Source organism: Podarcis pityusensis, assembly GCF_964106645.2.
Source record: "Podarcis pityusensis genome assembly, chromosome: 5".
Taxonomy (NCBI): domain Eukaryota; kingdom Metazoa; phylum Chordata; class Lepidosauria; order Squamata; family Lacertidae; genus Podarcis; species Podarcis pityusensis.
In genome coordinates, this window is record NC_138032.1 from 87788484 (window position 1) to 87813229 (window position 24746).

At 50.7% G+C, this 24746-nt stretch overlaps 1 long non-coding RNA gene across 2 annotated transcripts; it reads left to right on the top strand.

Annotated features, from left to right (window-relative positions):
* The first annotated feature begins 1760 nt into the window (after window positions 1-1760).
* LOC308477320 lies at window positions 1761-23134 on the top strand. Of its 2 annotated transcripts, none has more exons than XR_013986483.1 (3): window positions 1761-2556; window positions 3698-3849; window positions 22307-23134. It is a non-coding gene; the product is annotated as an uncharacterized lncRNA (long non-coding RNA). The 2 variants fall into 2 exon arrangements; XR_013986484.1 differs by lacking the exon at window positions 22307-23134 and adding an exon at window positions 15858-15995.
* Window positions 23135-24746: the final 1612 nt, after the last annotated feature.

The following is a 24746-nucleotide window of genomic DNA, read 5'->3' on the forward strand; positions in this document are numbered from 1 at the left end:
GTTCTGTCCTGGCTTCCCTCTCAGAAACAGGCTTTCTCGGGGATTCCCGCCCCCACCCCCGCCAGAGATATTTTTGTCTTCTCTAATTTCTCCATAAAACTCCCGATGAGTGAATTAGGCGCTTATTAAAGTCTCCTTTTAATCAGCAGTAATGGGAGATTTCCTCCCCCCCCCCAGCTCCGTCCTCTCTCTCCCTCCCTCCGTCCAAGGTTGGCTTGCCTTGGGGCCTTTTGCAAATGTTAGGATTTACAGTGATCACAGACAAAAACATTTATATAACCCCCTAACTATAATGCACCCATAAAAACGGGGACATAGGTGGAAACTGCTGCGGCTCAGCGAAAACCCTGGCGCTTGCCCATTAAGTCCCTGGAAAGGGTAATTCCAGTAGAGGCAGGGCCAAAGTGAAATGATGAGAGCCTGCAATTCACAAAGCCCTACAGGAGAGGATTAGAAGGGGGAGCACTATATTCCCATCACCTCAAATCCATGAAAAAGGGGGAGCACTTCTCCCTCCCTCACTTCCACCAAACAAACAACAATTCAGTTCCTAGAAGGCCGAGAGGGCAAGGAGTTTATCTGTAGACTCTCTAGCTAATGAGAAAGTAGAACATTCCCATTTTCTTTTTCTTTCTATGTACCTATATATATTCTCTCTCTCTCTATATATATATTCTATATTATATATATCCATGTTACGGCCATTGTTTCCATGTTACTGGCCAGTTCCCGCATGAAATTATTTCTGTCGATAGAATAAAGGCACCTGCGATGTTGTTATTAATTTTCTGGTGTTCTTTCCATGACTGTGACATTATTTTTTAAGTGTTATTGCCGATGTATATTATCTGAATAACTTACGAATACTTCAAACGGCGCATCATTACTTTTAGCAATTTCTGTTTGCTGAATAAAGGCGTTTTCTCTCCCGGGAAACAAAACGGTGGTGAGACAAAGTTAACCTCCACACGACAATCTATGTGTGGACACCACTATGCCACCCAGAATTTGGAAATGTGGCCGTTTCCTCATTCCTTGGTAACCAGGAGGATAGCGATTTAATTTCTGAGTTTGTCTGGAGGGAGAAGGGAGATAAAACCCCCCAAAAGGGGCAGCGGCTCTCTCCCCGTCTCTGACCCTAATCCTTCCGCTTTCAGGTGGGGAGTCAGCCTCAGCCAGGGCCTTGGGAGGGCGAATACCAGGGAAAGTTTCTTCGTTTGCAAGAGAACAGTTTCCATCTTTTTCCTAAAAGGGGGTGGAAAGGGGTGCTGTTGTTGTTGTTCCCTTCTTTCCCTCACCGTTTAATACTTCTTTGTAAAATCTGAAAGCAGGTAATCCTCAAATCTGAAGTCTAATTAAAAAGTGTGTCGGTCCAAGTCACTCGACTTTGGCAGGAATTGCTAATGGTGTGTGCGTGTGCGTGCGTGTGCGTGCGTACGCAGGGATCGGGAGGAATCCGGAGGAGGAAGGGTGAGGGGAATTATTGAACGAGAGTCCCCGAAAGGGACAAATTAAGGGGAGGGGGAGGGGGAAAGGGAGAGGAGAACGAGGCGAACGAACGAACGAACAGGGGGAAAAACCACACACACACCCAAAGACCTCTGTGCAATTAAACAAATGCAGGATTTTAAAGTTATCTGAGACCATAGTCCAATAAAAGTATAGCCGCTTCGGGAAGCTTTTGGCTGGAGGAGCAGATCTAAATCCAAGATCAAAATTAATAATAACAATAATTGAAATGGTGTAAAAGGAAAGGGGGGGGAGGAGAGGAGAAACTGAACATTTAAGGGCAACATTAAATAGGGCATATGAGAATTGCGAACGGCTCCAAAAGCTGAGCAGCCAAACCTTCTTAGAAAGAGCTCCTTTCGTTGTTCCGAACAAACACCCCCAAAAGACCCCAGCCCAAAGCGATGCGAAGGGAGCCCCAGGTGAGTAGCAGGGAGGAAAGGGAGCCTTGCGGGACGCAGGGAAGGGAGGAGACACTCGAGTTCCTCCGCTCCACGTTCAGCCGGCACCGGCTGGGAAAAGGATGGGCTCGTGGGGGAGGTCCATGCTGCAACGAAGGGGCCAGAGAGGCAGGAGCAAAAGGGGCTCCCCAGTCTTTGAACTGCGGCCTGGCCGGAGCTCTCCAGCATCGCCTCTCTCCCCGGCCCACCCAAGCTGCCTCCCCGATTTCTCCGACCCCGAGGTTTGCAAAGACGCCTCTCCCTAACCCACCCCTCACCGCTGGCCAGTCTTTCCTCTGCGTGTGATCCTGACCTAATGGATTTCGCTGCAGCCCTTTCCACGCGGCGGCGGCGAACTTCAGGATTTCCTCTCTGCAAACTTTTCTCAATATAGCCGCCCTTGGATGCTGCTGAGGTGGTTAGTTAATTTTGGACACACTTTTCCCTTAGAGAGAGAAAGAGAGAGAATAAACCTCCAACGATTTCTCTCTGCCCAACACCCCAACAAACTTCGGCATAGATCTCCAACTTTTCAGAAGATCGCGCGTCTTCTTCTGCTCAGAAGCAGCTCGTGGCACCTGCGCTAATCCTTCGCGTACATTTTCAGGTAAGGCGGCGGTAGTTCGTGGGGAGGAAGCGGAGAAAAGTCCCGAATGGATTATAATTTCAGGAGTCCTGGCGCTGCTCTAACTTTCAGTGCATAATCCAGTCAAAATGTGCGTGTATTTCACAGGCGGAGGGATGGGTGGAGGGGGAGCGACCGAGGGGCCCACGACAGCTCACCTTTTGCCCGACCAGGCAAGAGCCCCAACCGACAAGAAGGGCTGCGACAGCCTTTCGCGATAGGCCAAGCCATCCTTTTGAATATATTAGTTAATAAAACGGATTAGCAGAGCTCCGGGGCGCCTGCCTGCCCTCCTCGCGCGCGTGTGTGTCTCTGTGTGGGGTTCAGAAAAGGACAAAGGAGAGGTATTTTAATATATACATATATATATAATAAATATATATAGCAGTATATGTAGGAGTTTTCTTCTGGGCCTAGGTGATAATGGTCTAAAGCTCGAGGGGAACCAGCAGAGCAATCACGGCTTTGAGGGTTGGAAATCTCGTTTACCCCACTTCTAAAATGGGCAGGATTTTTAAAAGGGGAGAGGACAGAGGCTCCAGCTCAAGAGCTCCAGCCAAGTCTGCTTTCCACACCGTGGAATCCGGTTCCTTCTTGCCTCTGCTGTCTCCGCATAGGGGACCGCGGACACCCCCCGCCACACAAACACCGCAGGACCGGGAAGGCCCCGCAAACCCACCGGGGCTGGCATTTTTACGCGAAGGCTTACGCGGCACTTCGCTCGTCCCCAAACCCGGGGGAAGAAGCAGAGTTTCTGTTCGGTTAATTTCACTGCGCTCTGCAGCTCCCCCCCCCCCAATACAAAAAAATATTCCATTTTTCATCCCTAAAGGAGCCGGAGTGGGGGGGGGGAGTTCCCCAGACGTCAGTCTTTGCCTCCTTGCCATGCTTTCTAGGGCAAATTGCAGGGAGTTTGGAGAGGTGGGGAACGGCGCGGTGGGTTGCGTTGGGGGTTAAAGCGAGGAAGAAGAGAACTAGCAAGCTGCAAAGGTTGCTGTTGCGATTTGCTGTTTTTTTGGGTTCTGATTTAGCAAAGCTACCCAAGCCAGAGTCCTCGCCCGGCTGCTTTCTAAAAGGGACCAGCGGGGCGACAGGAGGGATTTCTGTCTCTCTCTCTTCCTAGCTCTCAGTCCTGGTTCGTGAGAAACAAAGCAAAGCCTAGGAAAACGGATGGTGCTCTAGCTGCGGGAAGGGAAAGGAAGGACCGCGAAAAGGCCTAAGAGGGACCTACCGGGCCGGCTCGGTTGGTGGAGGAAGCCTCTCCCCGGAAGAAGGGTAGGTATTAGGGGTGGGTGGGGTGAGAGGGGGATCCGCGGGCGGGCGGGCAGTCGGTGACCACCTGACCACCCCTTCCCTAAAGTCTGCGACCCCTCTTGGGAGAAGGTCTCACTAAAATCCTTGGGAGGGGGCGGTCGGCCTTGGGAAGGACGGAATCCCTGCCTTCGGGTGGAATAGAGAATGCCATTTCCAAAGAGAGAGTGTGTGTAAGGGGAATACACGTGTTTGCACGCGCGCGCACCTGGAGATTGCCTAGATGTGCACCTTAGACGCCATTGTTTTAGGCCAATTTGTTAGGGTTCCTCCGCCACCTCCCCTCCCTGCGTGGTACTTGGCCCATTAATTAAGCCGATATTCGGATTTAGGCAGATTTTTGTGTGTGCAACCAGTACGGAATTGAATGGCTTCGCAGACTGATCCCGAACGGAAGTTCCCATCCCCTTCCGTGGGCTTTACTTCCGAGCAAGTGTGCAAATTCATTACTGTGATTAATTCTGCCACTCTTTTTAAAAAGGCAGCTCCGCTGTGTAGTGTGGAAGGGGATATCGAGGCCTCACAACCCACCCGCTACATGCTGGTTCAAATCCCATGGATTACCCTAAAAGTGGCATACGAAAACAGCGGGCTTAGGAGCCAGTGGAACATTAGAACCAACGTGGTTGTTTAGGAATTTGGGAAGAGGGAGTTGTGGCCAATAATAGGATACGAAGTGGCCTCTCTGGATAAACCGGAAGGAAGAGGGAGGGTAGGAGAGAGAGATAGAATCCCAGTTTGCACCAGTGTTTCCCAGTTTCACACTGCTGTTGTTGCTTGTTGCTTTAACTCTGCCGCAGAACAGCCTCATATTGTGTTTAATTTTGCAACTGTCTGGCGGAGAAGTTGTGGCAGGCTCTGATTCTGCAAGTTTGAACTTCAGGAAGGAGTAAGAACGGGGGCGGGGGAGGGGAGAGAGAGAGATAGGAGGAGATTTCGAGCAGCCTGATCCCATTAGCTCCGTCCTTGGGTTGCAAATTTATACGGTCTAGGAGGTGAACAGATGGACTATCAATTTAATTCCATCTTCAACACCATCAGAGATTGATTTTCTACTCGCTTTTAATTTTGCTATAATTAATTAGATCATTACAACTGTTTTCTATTGATCTTCCTATTTAAACCTCAGATGCAAAGGGACTTGGGCAGATCTTTTAGAGACACAGAAGGGAAATGGAACAGAGGGGACTTCGAACGGGGGGAGGGAAGGGAGAAGAGGGATTTTCTACGGAGAATCATTGCGTGGGAGACTGGGAAATTGGCTGGGCCTTCTCTCCTAGGTGGCAGGTGTGAAACACACGATTAATACACAGCAGTACACTTAACGCGTATTAAGTGTTTGATGTGTTCCTGACTTTATTTGATCAGTGATCATGCATCCTAAGGCCCGCATCGAACCAGAAAAGTTCATTTATTTTGAGGTTCCCCTACAAATCGCCTCCTTCGCAAACTCACATGCCATCAGTTATAGATTCCCTAACGCATATTGCATGTTTTAATTGGATGTATTTCATCTTCCTTATATTGCCGGATATGTTTACAGAATCTCTCTCTATAGAAGTGCTTCCTAGATTTAGGGAAACTTCGTTAGAATAACTAGCGAAAATAGACCTTTTTCTTTTAAAAGACTCCTGGTTTGTTTTCTTTTAAAAGACTCAGTTGGTTTGGTTCTGTTGAGTCCAGCAAGGACTTCAATGGCCCAGCAGCAGAGACTCCTGCCCCCCCACCTCACTCATAATTAGTCAATAAGTCTTGAAGCCTCTCTGTGTCAGCGATTGCGGGACCAGGAGCCCAGATTGTGAGCCCAGGCAGGGATCAGACTGAAGCAACATTTGGAGATCGGTTTGTGAACCCTCAACCATCCCCAAGGCACAGAAAGCTCTTCAAAGATTTAATCCGGGTGTACACGTGGCAGCTATAGGGTGAGCTCCTCAGTTTCCAAAGCTCTACTCACTTAGCCCCCACCGCCACCCCCACTCTTAAGGGGACGCCCTGCGCTCCCCGGACAGCTAGATCCACAACGGAGGGGGCGAAAGTACCTGCGCGGGACATTAACAGGAGGAGAGCTCCATAAATTAGTTTGTAGTTTGCTGTTTGGCAGACCCCGCGCACAGGCGAGGCGACCACAGCAAGAGTGGGGCCAGTTTGGCCCCAAATCCAAAACCTTCGACACTGGCTTAAATTTCCCCATTTGACACCAAAACTTTATTCCTTCCTTTCAAACGGAGCGCACGCCAATTTCAGCTGGGAGGGAAGTCGTGATAAGCACCAGGAGGTTAATTGGAGAAGAGCGGCGCCACAGGGAACCAACCAGGGAAGCGGAAGTTTCCAAAGGACCATTTCATTGGGTAAAAGTCCTGATTGCACTCGGGGGCCGCCGAAGGAAAGGCTCCGCAGTACCAGATTTCAGACGCGGCTCGCCGCACACCTGTAGGCTCCCTGGAGCCAAGCAAGTCTCTCTATATCTGATGGGGGGGGGATTACTTCCCCTGCTGCTGACACCGGGGTGCTGGTGTGGTGGGGAAAGATCTCTGCCTACCTGCCTGCCTGCCTGCCTTGTGAATATTCAGCGGGGCCCAGGGGCCCTAGCCAACCGCCTCTTTCCCCCACCCCTCCTTCCTTTACCTGCTCTCCCGCCGGAGCCGTGAGCCATGCCTGCCTTGCCTAATGGTGCGTCTCCCTGCCTGGGCCGCTTGGCTCAGCCCAGCAGATCGGCCGCGGCCTTTTCGCGTTCGCTGCTCCTCTGCCGAGCGCTTCGCTGGGCCGTCTTGCCGGCTACCCCCCCCCCCCACCCCACAGCCCCACTTTGGAGATCTGGGAGCAACCACCCAAAGCTAAACGGTTTAGATAACGAGAGAACGAGAAAGGGAGGGAAGGAGAGGAAGAACGAAAGAGAGGGGGAGGGAGAGGGGCTCCTCTACTCACCCCCCCCTTCCCGGGGAATTAAAAAAATAAATAAATAAACCCTGGAAGAAGGAGATGCCGCTCCACAGATCCTCAGCCAGCTTAAAAAAGGAGGGGAGAAAAATTGCCAGCACAGGCACACTTTGTCTCGCGTTCTTAAGATGACAAGAGGCGCTCCTCTCCGCTAGCCCTCGGGGCCCGGTCGCAAGTGGAGAGGGGCGAGGGCATGTACAGAGTGCCTGGGACCCCCAGAGGGTCGTTGCTGAGGCTTGGCGGTGGGAACCTCATTTCCCTACCCTGCCTATTATTATTATTATTATTATTATTATTATTATTATTATTAGGCCCACCTGGCTTCCATCACATATAAAAACATAATAAAACATTACAAACTTCCCGATACAGGGCTGCCTTCAAAGACCGTCTGGCTAACAGGCACCCCCTTTGGATAGCCTTAGGATCATTGGGGAGGAGTGGGGGATGGGGACCCCGTGGGTCATCCAGCCCAACCCTACTACTCCGTTCAGGAAATCCAGAGTTGGAGAACCGCCCTTCGTGGTCCAGCAGCTACCTGCAGGATGGTGGCGAGAGAGCGCGCTTCTGGCCGAGGATCGCTGCCAAAATCCCTCGCAAGTCGAAGAGTGGTGAGGCCCAGCTCCAGACAGTAAGATGCCAACTCACTTTGTCGGCAGCGGAGAGGGCGGGGGCCTGCTGCCATTAATTAAAGATCTCAAGAACCACTTTAAGGAAGGTATGGGGTGTGTGGACACGGCAGCTAGAGCCTTGCCCTGACTCGCCTATGGACCCATTGCTCTCAATGATCAGTCTGAAAAGCTGGCAGCCACAGTCAGCCATCTAAGCTCTCCTCCCTCACCCGAAATGCCAAGATAAATCTAGGTCGGATTCAGACGAGATCTGGAACTCGGGTTCCCCATCCCCGTCGGCAGTGGTGCCAATCTGAATAAAATATGGGGGGGGGGGGCATAATCGATCACATGACGCGGTGCACGCACACTATTTGAATGGCAATGCCTATCAACTTGGGGCGCAGGGGAAGCGTGGACTCCCCCTCAAAGATTTTATCGGGGGGTGGCGGAAGACCCCTCGGCCCCTAGGAATTGTCTCCTATGTACTTTGGAATCTCGCTAAGGAGAGAGTGTGGCCCGCGGGCGTAGCCAAGGGAGGGGCAGCTGCCCCCTCCCAAATCAATAAAAATCCATAAATATACATAGCTAGCTGAGGTTCTGTACCCTCCCCCCCCAACAAAAGGCCTGCCCCGCCTGACAAAAAGCCTGGCTACGCCCGTGGCGTGGCCCCCTTCGAGCCCCTGAGACCCTCCCTCCTTGCGGTCTGATGGCCGGTCAGCTTTACCGGCGCTCCGAAGCTTGTTTGTTGGACAAATCCTGTCTCTTCCTTCTGCAGTTCAGGATTGCGAGAGCAGGCGCGGCGCGGCGGCAGCAGATGCGCCTGGGAGCCCATTCTTCCTCGCCTTTCCCCCCTCCGCCTCCCCGCCCCCCATTGATTGAAAGTCTCTCAACGCCAACAAGGTACCCTAGGAAAAATGAACCATTCGCTCATCGATTCTTCATTAAAATTACATTTCTGCATTTGCTAAATTGGTTTTAAAATGCTTCCCCTGTTATTATGGTCTTGTCAAAACCGACGCCGGGCTGGACAAACAGTGTTTTAAAAGCCTGGGGGGTTTCTTCCCGGAACTATGAGGAGCTCCTGGGAAAGAGGGGTGGGGTGGGGCCAGGGGGCCAAATTTGGGGTGGGGGGAGCGCGAGGAGGTGGGGGGGACACCGAAGGGAAAGAGGTCGAGAAGACACCTCCAGTGCCACCATCCACCAACAAGCCAAGTTGGGGGGGGGGCATTTGCATCGAGTGGGGAGACGGGACGCAAACGTGGAATATAGCCGAACCGCTTTGTTAATAATTGTAGGAATGTCCGTTTGTTGAGTGACCCATCGCCAAAGGAACTTTCAAACAAGCGCAGGCATGAGCTGGCCTCCTGACAGTGGTGATCTTCTCCCCTGGTTCTCTCCCCCCCCCTCCGAGTCTGTGGGCGCATCTCTGCCAGGGAGAGGATTGGCAATATAAACACCACCCCCTTCCTCCCCGAGAGAGGTCCTTGGAGTCCACAGCTAAGCGCCCAAGCCCACCTCGGAGCACACCCCCCCCCCGCCACTGCAGCTTGTCCCCCTCCCCATCTGCCACTCTCACTGGCGTTTTATATGTGGGGAGAAAGAACCCTGGCAGGGACAATTGGGTGGGTGGGTGGGTTGGTGGGGGGAGCGCTGCCTCTCGAAGCTGCTGTCTCTGGCGAAGAGCAGAGGAGCAGAAACGTCTTCCTGATGTGTTTATCCCCTAATCAGTTCATTAGTTATAAACAACATGACATTAGAAGTTAGGAAGCATTTGATATTAATTTTTATTTAACTAGTTGATGTTTAATCCGTCACGCCAGGCTGCCTAGGAGTTAGAGGGAGAGAGGGAGAGAGAGAGAGGGAGAGAACTGCCTGACACCAGCCAGTTAGGCTTAGAACTTCATATGCCACCGTCGTGGTCTTGGGGGGTGGGCGCAAAAAAGAAGGAGCGGGTCGAAGGAAAGAGGAAGGGGGAGGAGAAAGGGCGCAGAGGGAAACAGAAAGAAAGAGGCAAGGGGGGGGGAGAAAAGAAGGCTAGAAACTGAAATAGAGGACACCCCCCCAAAAAAAAGACTGAAAGAGGAAGAGGAGGAGCAGATGACGTGTAGGGCGCCACCACGATGGGATTCGGGGAAAGAGGTTGGGGAGGCTTTGCGTCCCATCCTAAGAAGGACAACCTCTCCAACTTCTGCGCCACCCTACAGCCTATGCAGTCTTACTCTGAAGTGGCGAGGAAATACCCCCGCAACCCAGTTAAACCAAGCGGGGCTCGCTTAGGATCGACCTGCGCGGTTCTGAACCCGATCCACAACTCGATTCATTTCAGCCGTCTTGGTTTTCAGCAGGATTTCTAGAGCTCCGACCTCGGTCTGCGCAACTCTGTTGTGGATCGGCCCCTTTGGAGAACTTGGATTCTCCCAGAAAACCAAGGTCGGGGGAGCGCTGCGCGTCTTGGGTGGCTGGTTTGGCAAGCTCACTGAGCAGCGCAAACGCAGCGCCATCCCTCGTTCAGAGTCGCCGCTTGGAATTAACCCTGCGCGGGCTGCAGGAGCAAAGCACCTCGAAAGAGGTGGGTTATTTTGCTGGCTCACATCCCGCTCCTTCTGCGTTTCAGGCAGTGCCTGTTCCGGATCCTATAAGCACCAGGTAGTGCGCACCCCTTCATTGCCCAGTGACCAAAAAATTGCCTTGCCTGGGATCAGCCGGAGAAATAAAGCCAAGCAGGCAAAGGAGCGCCCCTGCTTCGGGAGATGGAATAAAAAGCGCCCGGCGTCGGGTGTGAGCGCAGGAGAAACCATCCAACTTCCTGGAGACTTCCAGGGGAGCAAATACTAGTCTTCATTATACAAATAGGAACCCACCCCACTCCCACCCATCATACACACTACATTCTTATAATTTCAACTGCAACGACGTAGAAAATTACTCCTCTTAATTGAAATGTTTAAACTTTTAAAAACATATGGATAAGATAGATATAGACACAGAATGTCATTTGGGGTTGGTTTCCTGCGCGTTTTTGCACAGACGCATCTCTCCGGGGACCTCTTGCGACGCATCTCTCCCCGCCCCCTCTGCTCAACATAAAACATCGGCGATCTCTTTGAAATATATATCTGCTATTAATCACTCGCCCCATCTATCTGCAGTGTAAAGGAAATAGCTCACATTCCCAAGAAAATTGCCCGTTGTGCCTCGGTTAATAGTTAACTCCGGAGGAGAAAAGTTCCCAGGGAAATGAGGAACGCGAGAGAAGGGGGGCGGGGAATGAAAAGGTGAGCAGGCATCGTCACTCCTTTAAAAAAATGGGGTTTGATCCGCCATAGACACCCCCGTCTTTTTCCTCTTTCTGGGAGGAATCCGGGTCGATTTCCGACTTGTAACCCACAAGTCCCGAAAAGGGGACTATTGCGCGAGGTGTGGTTGGACGGGGGTACTGTCCCACCGGGTAATGCAGGGAGGTAAACATGGAGAGGGGGCGCGGAGGGGGGGAAGTGAAGTCGGAGCATCAAGCCTGCTGGCCCGATCCGCAAACCATTCAGGCAGACAACCCAATAACGGGCCAGGACCGGGAGTGCTTGGGCTACTAGCCCCCTTTGTTGGAGGGAGGTCTCGAGCGCTCCCCCGAGGCGGATTAGAGAACCTCCTGGAGTAGTCAGGATTAGTTTAGAACCGCTTTTCTCGCCATCTCGGTGAAAAACCGAATCATCAAGGGTGGGGCTAACAGGCGGAGTGGAATGGTTGTGAGTGGCCACATTCAGGCTCGCTCTTTAGCGCGGTTAGAGTAGCACTTGGAGAGGGTGGTGTAGATATACTGAGGGATGGAAGGTTTGAAACGCACTGGGAAATCGGACTATACTTAAATTGTCTCACATGCCTGCGCCCCGGAGCGCCTGCCCGCGCTTTGCAGCCCCAGAGGCTCTCCGCCTGGAGCCCGCCTTCTCGGTTCAGTGGGTAGGCACTGGGCGAGAGGGTCTTTTCCGCGGTGGCGCCCTGTCTCCCAAAATCTCCTTTTCCGCCCATTTGATTTTCCCGTGCTTATATATATATATATATATATCCGTTGAATTCGGGTTCGAGTGAGCTGTCTGAGTGCTTTTTAGCGCCGCTTTATAATTATCTTATTCTTATCCTGTCGCATTTGCTGTTTTCAAAATTTTGGTCGGTTTTTGAGAGCGTTTTGCTGAAATGAAAACTCTGAACAAGAGCCAGCGCAGAGCTAATAAAGTTAAGCAAAAAAAAGCAAATATGAGGATGTATCCCACCCGGTAGTCATGATCCGGTTTCGGGACCAGGCGAGGAAGGAAAACCTCAAGGATCCTGCACTGCAGTGGGTTGGACTAGGTGATCCTCAGTATCTCTTCCAATTTAACAATTCTATGGTGATGATCTGGTTCCCGCACATTTGAGAACTGCGTCAATTTCCAGCGCTCCCTGGTCTTCCTTCTTCCCTTCCTGAGCCGCCGCGATCTAAACGTGTGTTCAGAAGTGGCGCTCAAGACACGGGCTTAGCTGCATTTGTGAGCACGTGTGAACTCCACCTGGGTGCGCGCGCGAGCCTATCCGCCACAACATTGACTGCACATAGTAGCCGATGTCGGTTCGCCAACCCCCCAGCTCACCTGTCCGCCACCCAGAGTCGCTCCACAACTTTCTCCTCGGGCTCGGGGAGGGAGGAAGGAGCGCTTTCTTGGCCAGTCGTCGGGAGACAGGGCAAGCATAGCTAGCCCCATCCTTTACCCGTTTATTGGGGAGTAAGACCCCCTACCCCGTATTGTGGGACTTGCCCCCAGGCCAAGCGCGCAGAGGGCTGTAGCCTCAAGCCCGATTCTTAATCCGCGGGAGTGGGAAAAGGAAAGCTGGTATTCTTTAGGGAGTTTATTAAAGTGTTTATAGTTCACTAAATAAAACAGAGAAGCAAGCAAGAAAGGACGAGAGTTGCATCCTGAGCAACTTGAATTCAAAGCCCGCCTTTTAAGGCGCCTGCCTCGATTCCCCGACTGGCGGGTGCTTTCTGGATGCCAGAGTCGGAGAGAGCCGTGGGTTTGGCAGATGGTCCCGTTGACCAGAAAGGAAACGGAGAGAGAGAGAGAGAGAGAGAGAGAGAGAGAAAGAAAGAAGGGGCTTGCTCGACAGCAGGCAGGAAGGTGACGACGGCAACTTAACAAACATTAACCAAACTTTTTTAAAGCGCAAGTCTGTAACCACGAATGAGAAAACCAGAGGGCTCGTGGGTTGCCAAAAGGGAGAGAGATAAAGGCTTCGGTTCCATTTCCCGTTCTTGTTTCTTTCTTCGCGTCGCCACCGGGACTTGAAAATCACCATTATTCTTGTTCTTCCACAGAATTTATAGTGTGAAGAAGACAAGAGCGCTTCACGGTCCTTAGGAGAACCTTGCGCGACAGGTCACTGGTAACAGCAGATTTTAAGAGGGGTCGGTGGGCAGAAAACCAGCTGACCCTTTAAGGGAGACCCTTGACTTGGCTAGGAAGGCTCTGGAGGGACTGAGTTGTGGTGGGTGACAAATCGGAGCTGCCTCCCCTCTCCCCGGGAAAGGGGCTCCCGTTCTGGCAGCCGCCTTTCTTACTGCCTTCCTGCACAACGCAGGCGGTTTCCCCCAAATAAATTCTCTCTACTGGAGAGAAATGGTCAATCAAATTAAAAGACCATCCCAGGCAATCGGCATTGAAAAGGATTTATGCGCCTTGCAATCCTGAACATGTCTCCTCCTTAATAGTAAATCCCACCGAGTCCAACGGGACTTAACTTACTTGGGACTGCAGTCTTAATCTGCCAATGATTACCGTAATTCTCGGCACACTTACTTTGGAGTAAATCTAACTGAACCTTATTGGAACTCGGTAAACCTGTGGCGTTGTCAAAACTATTTTTTTTATTTTTATTATTTGTATGACACCCTATGTCCGCAAGTCTCAGGGAGGTTACAACATAAAAACACAATATAAAAACACAAAACACATAATAAAGACAACCCCCCCCCCAACAATGCTCTTCTCAGATTAACATACCCAATCAAACACGTTTTATGTGATTGTATCTTTATTGATATGCTATTTCTTGGGGGGCATAGCTCACTCAAGGTGCTTCACAATATCATAAAAGCACCACAAGTTTTTGTGTGTGTGTGTGTGTGTTTGTGTGTGTATGCACACACAAAAAACCAAATCTGAAAAAGGCAGCAACAGCAGCACTCATTTAAAAGACCAATTGGACAAGAAAAAGCTGTAGTTAGGAAAAGGCGCGTTTTAATTTAATACATTAAAAGGTGGTGTATTTTTTAAACTATTCGAAAATCTGCAACATAGCGGTCATCTGCGCCCCGGAAAGCAGAGCGCTCCATAGTCTAGGGGCCCACCACGAAAAGGGACCTGACGCTGGCCAGTTGCAGTCTCAATGCCCGGGCAGGTTGTAAACGTGGAATCCTTGAAATCAAGTTAAAACTTATCCGTCTCAATTTTAGATTTAACATTTAACTCAAATCCAACTCTTCTCTAGGTTTTCAACTTTCTGAACTTCTAAAAAAAAAAAAAAAAGGACAGAGCACCTCAGGATGGCAGCAAAGCTGTGTAAAAGTGAAGGCGGCTTAGAACAGTTCTGGGTGTGTATTGGAACTGGAATTGTGTTAGCACCACTGTGACTTCCTTAAATATGTTTATGTGGACTTATGGCCCCAGAGTGTTCAGCAGGAGCAAGAGAACTGAGAATCGTTGGCCACTATCCGTTTATTCGAGCTGCTTCTGTCATATATACCTGCTGCGCGCAGAAGCGTTTACACCGTTCCCTCTTGAAAATAACTCTAATATCAATTCCAACAAGAACCGCACTCTCTGCCCCTGTTCCCTGCTCCCATTTCAGAGCCCACAGTGCGGAATAGACTCCTTCCCTCACCTACAATCAGACCCTCAATATGTGGGGAATAAATATTAGCCTATGAAAGACCTTGAGGTGTGCTTAGGGGTAGAAGGAACGCGCTGAGAAGTCTTTAAAGAACTTTCAACTCGACTATTCCGGGTGAACTGGGCTGCTGATTCAAAACTTCAGCCTCCAGATAGAAATTATCTTGGGTGGATCTGTGGCCAGGCAATTCGCTCACCCTCGCGTGGTGACACTGGCTCTGGGTGCTTCCACAAAACGTGGGCGCCCATCACCCGGACTGAAGCCCCTCGGCTCGGGTGTCAGAGCTCCTTCCACGATCTGCTCGCGTGGTCCTCGAGGTGCCGCAGGGTCCGTGCGTGATTTTTCCACGCACCACCACAGTCTCACAGAGCTGTGTTTCCTATCAGCCCGACAGGTCTCCGACTTCTTCCGCTTTGTCCTTTCGCTACTTCTCCCGGACTGAGGTGGTTCTCCTCTCGCATAGGGAGTAGTCGAAGTGGGCAGGGGTCGTATTACTACTTCCACCACTGCCATTATAGGAGTCTCCTCCTAGTGGTCGAGGTCCCTGTGGCCCTCACCTACGGACGTAGCTAGTATTTTTGGGGGGGCAGGCTTTATGTTAGGGGGCAGAACTGAGTTATCTGAGACGCAGTTGGTCAGTACCGTGGTACCTCGGGTTACAGACGCTTCAGGTTACAGACTCCGCTAACCCAGAAATAGTACCTCGGGTTAAGAACTTTGCTTCAGGATGAGAACAGAAATCGCGCGGCGGCGGCGCAGCAGCAGCGGGAGGCCCCATTAGCCAAAATGGTGCTTCGGGTTAAGAACAGTTTCAGGTTAAGAACGGACCTCCGGAACGAATTAAGTTCTTAACCCGAGGTACCACTGTATTTTTATTTACCTACTTGATTGGGGGTCAGCTGCACCCCCTGGCTACGCCCGTGCCCCCACCCACTAAAATGTTTTTTGGGGGGGCTGCCCCCAAGTTTATTCAAATGGTGTGCGTGGGCCGTGTCTTGTGAACAATTACGCGGGGCGTAATTACCGGTCCTCTCCAATATTTTATTCAAGTTGGCACCTTTGACTACCGTATATGTTACATGGGCAGAGCTCGTCTTATTATTACTTCAGTGGTACCTCAGGTTACATACGCTTCAGGTTACAGACTCCGCCAACCCAGAAATAGTGCTTCAGGTTAAGAACTTTGCTTCGGGATAAGAACAGAAATCGTGCTCCGGCGGTGCGGCGGCAGCGGGAGGCCCCATTAGCTAAAGTGGTGCTTCAGGTTAAGAACAATTTCAGGTTAAGAACGCACCTCCGGAACGAATTAAGTACTTAACCCGAGGTACCACTGTATTATTATTATTTCCCCATCACTACTACGTATGTTTAGATATCGCCCAGCCCTTTCAGAAGTCCTGCTTAGGCTCAGAAAAGGTACTTCCTTCTTCCTTTGTGGTTCTGACCTTGCAGCTCTTCTCTTTTCCCTGCTGGGCTTCTGCATCTCACTCTCTTCTCCCATAGGGCCACTTCAGCCTGAAAGCAGATCTCGCAGAGACGAAGCGCCGTCGGGTTGTTTTCCCTAGTCAGTGAGGAGGCGGCAGGCGAACCCCCATCCCTCCCTCCACTTCTCGTTCACTTTCTGTCTGGATGTGAGAAAAGGAAACGGACTAGGGATTTCGCCCCCCCAACCGCCCTGCCCCTGGGACACGATCCAGAATACCCTGCTCACTCTGCGCCCCAAATCTCTCTTCCGAGGAGATAGCGCCTCCCCTTTCTCTCCCTTCTCCTCCTGGGCTCCTGCTGGCAGCCTGGCACGAAAGAAACTTAGTTTAAGTTTCCCTTCATTTCTAAACGGAGAATTGCTGGGGGTTCATTTGCTCTTATTTATCCTCGCAAATCCTTCCCTTTTCAATCCCAGATTTCTGTATTGGATGGGGACGCGGCGGCATTACGCACCAGCGGGAGGAAATTATTTTGTACACACTCAAATGGCATGACCTTCCTTCTTGCTTTTTTTTATATAGTTCAGGACCTGGCCTTGAAAACGCCTACCTCTCTAACCCTGGCCTAAATTAAAGGGTTGATCTGCTTTTCGACTGGTTCCTAACCCAGCATAAAGGGACAGGGGATGGCTCTCCCTGAAAGTCTCTCTCTCTCTGTCTGTCTTCTGGTGGCTTTCCTGGGTTAAAGTAGATCAGGCCGAAATCCATCTGAAAGTCCAGCAACTCCTGCCCTTGAAATCCGTGCGGGATCAGAACTGTTGCTGCTTCCGCCAGGATTATAAAAGACCCTTCTGTTTCCTGGCAAAGGCAGGAAAGGCCAGCTTCAGTTTTAGTGCAGTCTGAAAATCTTCAAGATGTTATTTAAAGCAGGTGCCCACCTTGGAAGAACTGCTAAAGTTTGACAGAAAAAAGAAATATTGAGTGACTTCAGTACTCTCGTTGAAACTAATGGACCTAAATTAGCAAAGTTCATTCATTTCAATGGGTCTACTCTGAGTAAAATGTAGGTGACTGCCACCCATTGAGTGCATAAATATTGATTCTGCTTCCCCGCCGCTCTCTTCGCTGCTGTTGTCGTGAGATTATTTTGGTCGGGTCAAAATCCGCTTCCTCGCCCCCCAGCCCAGCCCCACATGATGACGATGACTCGGGGGCTGGCAGCAGGATGTATTAGCAACCGAGCTCCCCGACCCTCTTAACAATTTCTTGCGGGAGTCTGTCTCTCACGAAGTTCAACAGGACTTTTTCCCGAATAAGTGCGAAGACTTTGTGCGCAAGGACGCAGCGGATCCGTTCGGTCGATTTGCAAGCGAAGAAACTGAGTCTTCAAGGACAGGAGGCGCAGAGCCTCGCATCCCTCCTCCGAGAGAGAGGAGAGCTGGAAGGAGCTGTCTGGCCAGCGGGCGGCTCGCCAAAGTCCGGCTCAAACCTTTGCGGGCAAGAGAGGATCAGTTGTGGAATCCAGGCCGGGGAGCTGGAGAGGAGGAGGGGGTGGAGGAAGCCTAAACCGCTTCCGGATCCTTTTAAACTCTCCGAGCCAGCTGAAAAGCGCCAGGCGCGCCCAGGGAACCTAACCACGCGCCCCTTCCGGAATTGAAAAGTGAATGTTCCAGGGCTGTAGGAGGAGAATTCTTGGAAGAATCGGAGCGGGGCGGCGGGTTCCTCCTCTCCAACTCTCCAGTCCCGAAAAACGCCCGCACTCATTTATTATTATTATTATTATTATTATTATTATTATTATTATTATTAGGGCCAAGAGCTGTTCCAGCACGCCGGTACGTTTATGTAAGAGATGGGTTACCCATTCCTCCTTACAACCCATTCTGAAAACGCGAGAAACCGCTGTCTCCAAGAAAATGCGATGAAAGGGCCCGGAAAACCCCCTCGGTCCCAGCCCCCGTTTCCTTCCTTTTTGCGTGTGCAACAAATGGGGGTGGTCCGACTTCGTTTCTGTGGCCAAAACTGGCTGCACGCTCAGTAAAGCCTCGGACAATCCTGTAATCTCAGAGACTGACTCTATAGCAGAAAAGGGGATTAAAAACAATCCGTGCCAAAGTCCCCCTTCTTATTTCAACGCCTGGACGTGCTGCAGACGCCTGTCAATCTGCAAACGGCGATATCCCCCGAACATTTAGGCCTCGGGCTGAACATAAGAAACAAAGGCGTTAAGAGAGTCAAGATCAGGTCCGATTTTAGGCTTGTATACTCGGAAGTGCGTCCCCAACGGGTAGGTGTTAGCCCAATGCCTTTAAGATCAGGCGGTTGGGATTCCACGCCATATGTCTTCATTCAGGTTTGGTACCTGCCTAAAAAGCAGAGACACACACAAACACCACACGATCGCCCGCTTGCATACTAGTCAGCCTCTATGGCTATTTAGCAGCTGTTCTGGGGAGGCGTGCAATGCGCCCTCCATCCACCCTAATATGCCCTCTGGTGAGCAGAGGTAAGCCATCCACTCGCTTGCTTTTTTTGCGTGGAAACCGCCGTGCGCCGTCGTTTCTTGCTCGGCTTTTGACCTGGTGGAAGTTGCACCTCGGCCCATCTTCTTTTCAGGCTTTCCTGACCTTTCACCGACCAAAACTGACTCTAGTTCCCAAGCGGCCGGGCCACAACCAACCCAAAATGACTCTTTGCTGTCCGACAGACTGAAGCAGTTCGGGCAGGTTCCTTCAGACTCCTTGGGAAGGCCCTGTCTTCCCACTCCGTCTGTACCTCCCCGATCGACCCTCTTTCCCGTCTAATCCCCATCGCTTCCCTCTCTGACCTGCCTTGTCTTTTCAGACGTTTACACAGCGCCTAGTAGTTTGGCGCACAAGAACTCGGAGTCAACGATTCCCCAGCCCCGGCCGCTTCGCCTAAAGTTGGTTGCAAATCCAGAAGGACTTTCTCATCGCAGCCCCAGAGTCCCCCGCCCGTTTCCTTTTGAGGACTGTTTCCTTCACAGCCAAGTATTAATTTGGCGGCCCCACGTCGATTCCCCGAAGGCTCCGAGCCTAAGGGCCGCTTGCGAGGAAGTTAAGTCTTACAGCAGCCAGGAAACACTTCGCTTCCGAAGTCAGCGAGCTTAGAGCGCGGTTGCAAAAGGAGGAAGGCCGGGCGAGGTTTCGCTTGACACCCTGTGCGCGCGCGCACCTGTGCGCGTGGATTCGTGTTGGCCTCGTTCAGTCGTGGTGCGGGCGCAGGAAATAAAAATAAAAAGCGATTGAGTCCCCACTCCTCCCACCCCATTGCTTTGTCAACCTGGATGCAAACCGGTTTATGCTTCGGATAAGTTGGACATAACCCGAGGTCAATTCGCAACCAAGCTTGAAGCGCTACTAGTCGGCCGGTTTGGCTTCGCCCGCCGTGTGGTCAGTGGTGGTCTGAAAGGCACAGCGGCGAGACTCCCCCCCCCCAAATCAGGGGTGTTAAATACGCAGCGGAAGGCAGTCTAGAGAGAAGTCCCAGTTCGCTTCACCCGGGGCAGTTTTGTGCTGCTGAATGGGTCCCCCCCAACTGAAGTCCCCTCCCCCCCCCACTCCCGCGTCAGATAGGTATTTTTAAGAATTCGGAGGCGTGTGAACGTTTCCTCCCCATCCTATGGCGGCACCCTCTAAAACCCGTGGCTTTTAAATAAGTTCAAGGGAGGGGGGAAAGTTACGGCTTAATCTGCGCCCTCCCCGTTTCCTTTTTGTTTCAAATGTCCAAACTGAAGCTCCAGAGGCGATTCCGATCCAATAACAGTCTTAGCGCTTGGGATTTACTTCCAGGGGTAAGATGTGTGAGCTCTATTAATAATCATAAAAATCCTGCTAACCCTCTTTTTAAAATTAATAACTCTGTAATTATAATAATTTTATGTGCTTTTTTTATAAGAAGAGGTTAATGTTGTCACAGTGTGGGGACAGGAAGGGGGAAGTCAAGCGCGATACCGCTGCTTATACTGACACCTTCCTATTTTATTAGGAGACATTATTATTATTAGACATCTGCAGGTAGAGAATTAAAATTAAAATCGCTTTCAACAATTCAATACACTTTTTATCAGCCATCTATCTGAAAATCAGGAACATTCATCATCGGAGGCATTCTCCCTGAAAACAAGAACCCATTCAAATTTTATACAAATTATCATATTTATCATAGTCTGAAAATCTGGAGTAACGTCTCCACAAACTGTCTGCCAACTCCCTGGGGAACTGAATCGCACTTCGGAGCAGCTAAAAGAGATTCTCTCTCCCTCTCTCTCTCTGTCTCTTCCACCCTCCTCCTCTCTCCCTTAACCCCTTTCCTGATTCCTGATACAGAAACGGAAGATGAAGATGAAGAAGAGGAGGACACGGAAATAATAGTATGGAAAAAATAGATTTCTCTCTCCCTCCGCCCCCCCCCCGCCCGTCACACATATACACAAAGAGGCATCCACTCTTCGCAAGATAAGTAGGTTTCCTCTGACGCAAAGGTTATAGGCGGTCAGGCTGGTACGAGGCGCTAAGTCCCAGCTTATTGTTTTCGGAACCATTTCCCAGGTGCCAACGTAGCTTACTTTCAAGTAACCGTTTAGTGCTGGCCAATATGCTCCCCCTCTAAGCCCATGCGCAGTAGTCAATCCTGGGAACTGGGGCAAAGTCCTCTCCCATCTCCCGTCTCCAATCACCTTCTTATTTGGGCGACTTGGAATGGGAAGGTCCAACACCCGTAGATCTGCAACAAATTATACAGTTTTCACATCCCAGCATTTTCTGCGAGGAATCGGGGAGATAAAAGAAGGCTGCTTGCCACAAATTTGCAGGCTCGGACTAAGCAAGGTCCGAGCAAGCTCCACGGCCCCCACTCCCCCTGCAACAAGGGGATCATCCATTGAAAGTGAAGCTGGACAATGGATGGTGTTGCTAAGTTATTATCCCCCGAGTGTGTGTGTGTGTGAATAACAGTTGAGCAGACTGGATTTTTGGAGAGAGAGTAAGAATAGCATACACCGACCAGGCAAGTCCCTCTCTCGAAGGAAGGGACGGTAGAATTGCACATCACATACTGTATTTGTCTTAGTTTTCCACTTTGGAATGACTTGACAGTCAATCCAGAATACACACATCCTCTTTGCTATCCCATGGCTCGTATGTAGGTCGACACACATGTAGCTAGACCGTGCTCATCTGCGCTGGAAGAGTTCTCTGTAGCTATCCCCATAGCCGAGGTGTCCTGGGATCTCAGTTTGCTACTCCGACTTTGACTGGCAGTGCTTGGGAGAGCGCCAAGTGCGCTACTTTGAACCCACCCATTTAGCCACAAAGGGGCACCAAATGCGGTGAATCTTAGAGGCAGCGACATCAACCCGCGTCAATGGCAGGACAACTGGAGTCCACACGTTGCCTACTCCCGGTGAAACATACACGCGCTGCAGGCTCCTTCGAGAGCTTCCCTGATGAGCCTCGCAGCCAACCAACGCGTGTGAGTCCAGAAAGGAAACTCCACGGTTCCACCATCCAGTGTAGGGAAAATGTGAACGTGTGAACGGGACTATATACCCGTGCAAACGCGAGCTCAATAAGATGCGCGCAAATCGCGTCTGCTTTCTTCTTGGGCAGGCCCTGGAGAGCAGAAGTCCGCACGCCAGCAGCGGACCTCTGCGCACCCCACCCATTTCTCAGGATCACACTTCCAAGAGGCTGACGGAGGAAGAAGGCTCGCTGATTTCTCTGACTTCGTACAATGCACAAAACACACACCATTCCCTAGTCTTGCCAGCGTTCGGCTGGAACCCAATTTTGGCCTCTCATGAAGGAGGATTCTGCGCAGGTTCAAGGCCTGCATCTGTTACTAAAGCAACAGAAGCTAATAGATAGTGAGCGATCTGAGTTAATGGCCTTTCCCCTCCACTCCCCACAACATGACCCCCTCCCTGTTGGAACCAGGTTTCTCGTCCCCTCCAGGCCCATCTCCTTTAGCCCCCCAAGTCACCCCAGGCCGGGAAACTGCACTTAAAAAAAAAAAAAATCCAAGTGAACGAGGAGAACATGCTGAAAACAGCAGTGTGTAGGGTTGTCTCTTGTAACTTACCGTATGCATCCTCTCTAGGCCAAGGGAAAAGGAAATGAATGGCGCTGGTGATGGAAACCTTCCAGAAGCTTCCCAGTCACCTCTTTATCTCCACCGTAGGAGCCAATTCCTATGTGCTGAGGTCCTTCGCCCCCCTACAAAATATTTGAGGGGACCTGCCGCCCCAAAATTGACGGGCATTTTCATTCAAATAGCGTGCGCGTTGCGTCTTGTGATGGATTATGAGGGGCTGGGCGTGACCTACGGTCCCAATATTTTATTCAAGTTGACACCCCTGATCCCCACAATTTCACTCTACCTTGGGGGCACCTGCGGGTTGTGCCCGTTCCCTCCAAGTCACTGTGATGAGAGGCGCGCGTCCCTCTCTACGATGGAGCAAGGTGGGGATTTCTAACACAATTTCTTTCCTTTTCTCTTTTCACAAAGAGTCTCTGGACCTGTGCAGCAGGAACTCTCATATTGCGGCCTTTTCACACTGGAAAGGCCAGAGAGATCTGCGGAACTCCCTGCCCATTGATGTACTACTTTCACGCCGCTTTGGAAAGCAGTTCTGCTCTCCTCCAGAGCCGCTCTCAGCCTCCTCTTTTGGTTTCAGCCCCAGATGCATGGCGAAGCAATGGATCGGAATCCAGAATTGCAAGACTTTACGGCGCTGCTAAGGAAATCTGCCTGATCTTCGGCGAGAGGGAGGTGTTCGGCCGCAGGGGGAACCTCAGAGCGCTCCAGATTTTTCTGGATTCCGAATGTCCTCGCGACCCTACGCTCCAGAACTCCGCGCCGCCCTCCTTTGATCTGGAACGCTCCCGGCACCTCCCTGGTCCAAGTTAGAGACCTGCGTTCCATCCTCAGGCGCCGCACCGCGGAGGCAGCCCCACAGCCGAGCGTCTCTCCTGGTCTCCTCCCCACGTGCCGGGTGGCCCCTGGACTTCACACCCTTCAGGCAGGAGCAGCGGCCGCCACGTCCCCGCAAAAAAGTAGTTCCAGCACAATGTTTGTTAACTAGGTTATCTAGGCCGTAGAAGATTTTAATGTTGAATTTTATAGCTTTACCACGCTCTACCGTCCTTGTGAATATTGTAATATTGCATTTTTTACAAGTTACTCTTCTGTTAATGTTCCAGCTAGTAACTTTTATAATCCTCCTCAATGAAATTTTTTTGTATTCTTCCGCACCGTTAACCTCAATGGCGGCACCTCAGCCCCTGGCAGGAGGCAGAGAGATGAAATGAATTCCTCTTTAATCAGAAATAATAATAATAATAAAAACACACACAAGGTTCCCTCTGCCTCTTTTATTTCAGCTTCGCTTGGAAACGGGGTGGGGTGGGGGTGGGGCTCAGGAATCCCCCCCTGTTCTCTCCCCCCCCCCAAGGCTTCAGGGATGGGGAAGAGAGAAAGAAAGAGAATGCGTGGGTGTCTCTCCGTCTATTTCTACGCCCATATTTCTTATGCAGTCTGTTGGCAATGTCTTGGTTGACTGTGAATGAGAGAGAAAGAGAGAGAGAGAGAGAGATTTCCCCCATCACTTGAGCACCTTGCTTTGTATCTGCTGGGTGCATGATGAGTTTGCAGGCCCCAATCCTCCCTCCCCATCGAGGTGCCTCTCATTATCCCTTCTATAAACCACCGGAGGCAGCCTTTTAATGCCTACCTTGAAGGCGGAACTGGCCACTATAGGCTGCAGGCTTTAGTTTAGCTCTCGCGTTAAAGATTCGGGGGCAGGTTCTGTAGGGATGTGTAGACACAGCCCGACAAGACATCAAGATTCCGCCGGGAGCATACGAATCAATCTGGCTAACCCGATTCCAAATTCCACACTCACACCCCGCTCACACACAAAAACAACTCTCACTACAGCCAACCAGTGACAACCAACCAGACCCTAAGCCACCCTCAACCTCTCTCACCACCAAGGAAATACAACAAGTGAATAGTAAGAGAACCCACACAAGTAATGCTGACACAAACCCCCCCAAGTAGAAGAATAGAAGCACAACCACCCGACCCCACCCCACTCACCATTCCCCCTCTCCTTCCTTCCTTCTTTCTTTCTTTCTTTCTTTCTTTCTTTCTTTCTTTCTTTCTTTCTTTCAACTGTTTAAACCAATTCATGAACCAAGAACCTGTACATTGACCACTAATAATGAAATATATGTTGTAGATATTTTCCCCCACATTTATTATGCTGTTTTTGTGATATGCAAAAGACAGGAGAAAACTTGGTATACAGTGGTACCCCTAGATGCGAACGGGATCCGTTCCGGAGCCCCGTTCCCATCTAGAAGCAAACGTAACTAGCGACGGCACGCCTGCGCACGCACGCATCGCTTTTCGCTGCTTCTGCGCATGCGCGTGACGTCATTTTGAGAGTCTGCGCATGTGCAAGCGGCGAAACCTAGAAGTAACACGCTCCGTTACTTCCGGGTTGCCGCGGAGCGCAACTCGAACACGCTCATCCCGAAGCACATTCAACCCAAGGTATGACTGTACTTGTTTGTACAACATTATTCTTGTTTATAAAACCCAATTAGAAGAAAGAAAGAAACTAGGATCTATTTCATAGATATTATCCTTTCTTACATTTGTGAGTTCATCAGAGTACAACCCTTCATCAGCAAATATAAGGGAGCTGTTGATAAGCTAGCTTTAGCCTTTTAATGTAAGTAATCCAGGATGCTTTACTGCAGACTGGGTTCCCTGGTATTTTCCCCTTTCCCCCCTCTAAAACAACAAACACGCAAAACAGTCTTCGTATGAGTAAAGATAGATTTACTCACTCAGTTTCACAGTAGCGGTCTTCAGGCAGGCTTAAAATGTACTTCATAGAATGATCATAGAATTGTAGAGTTTGAAAGGACCCTGAAAA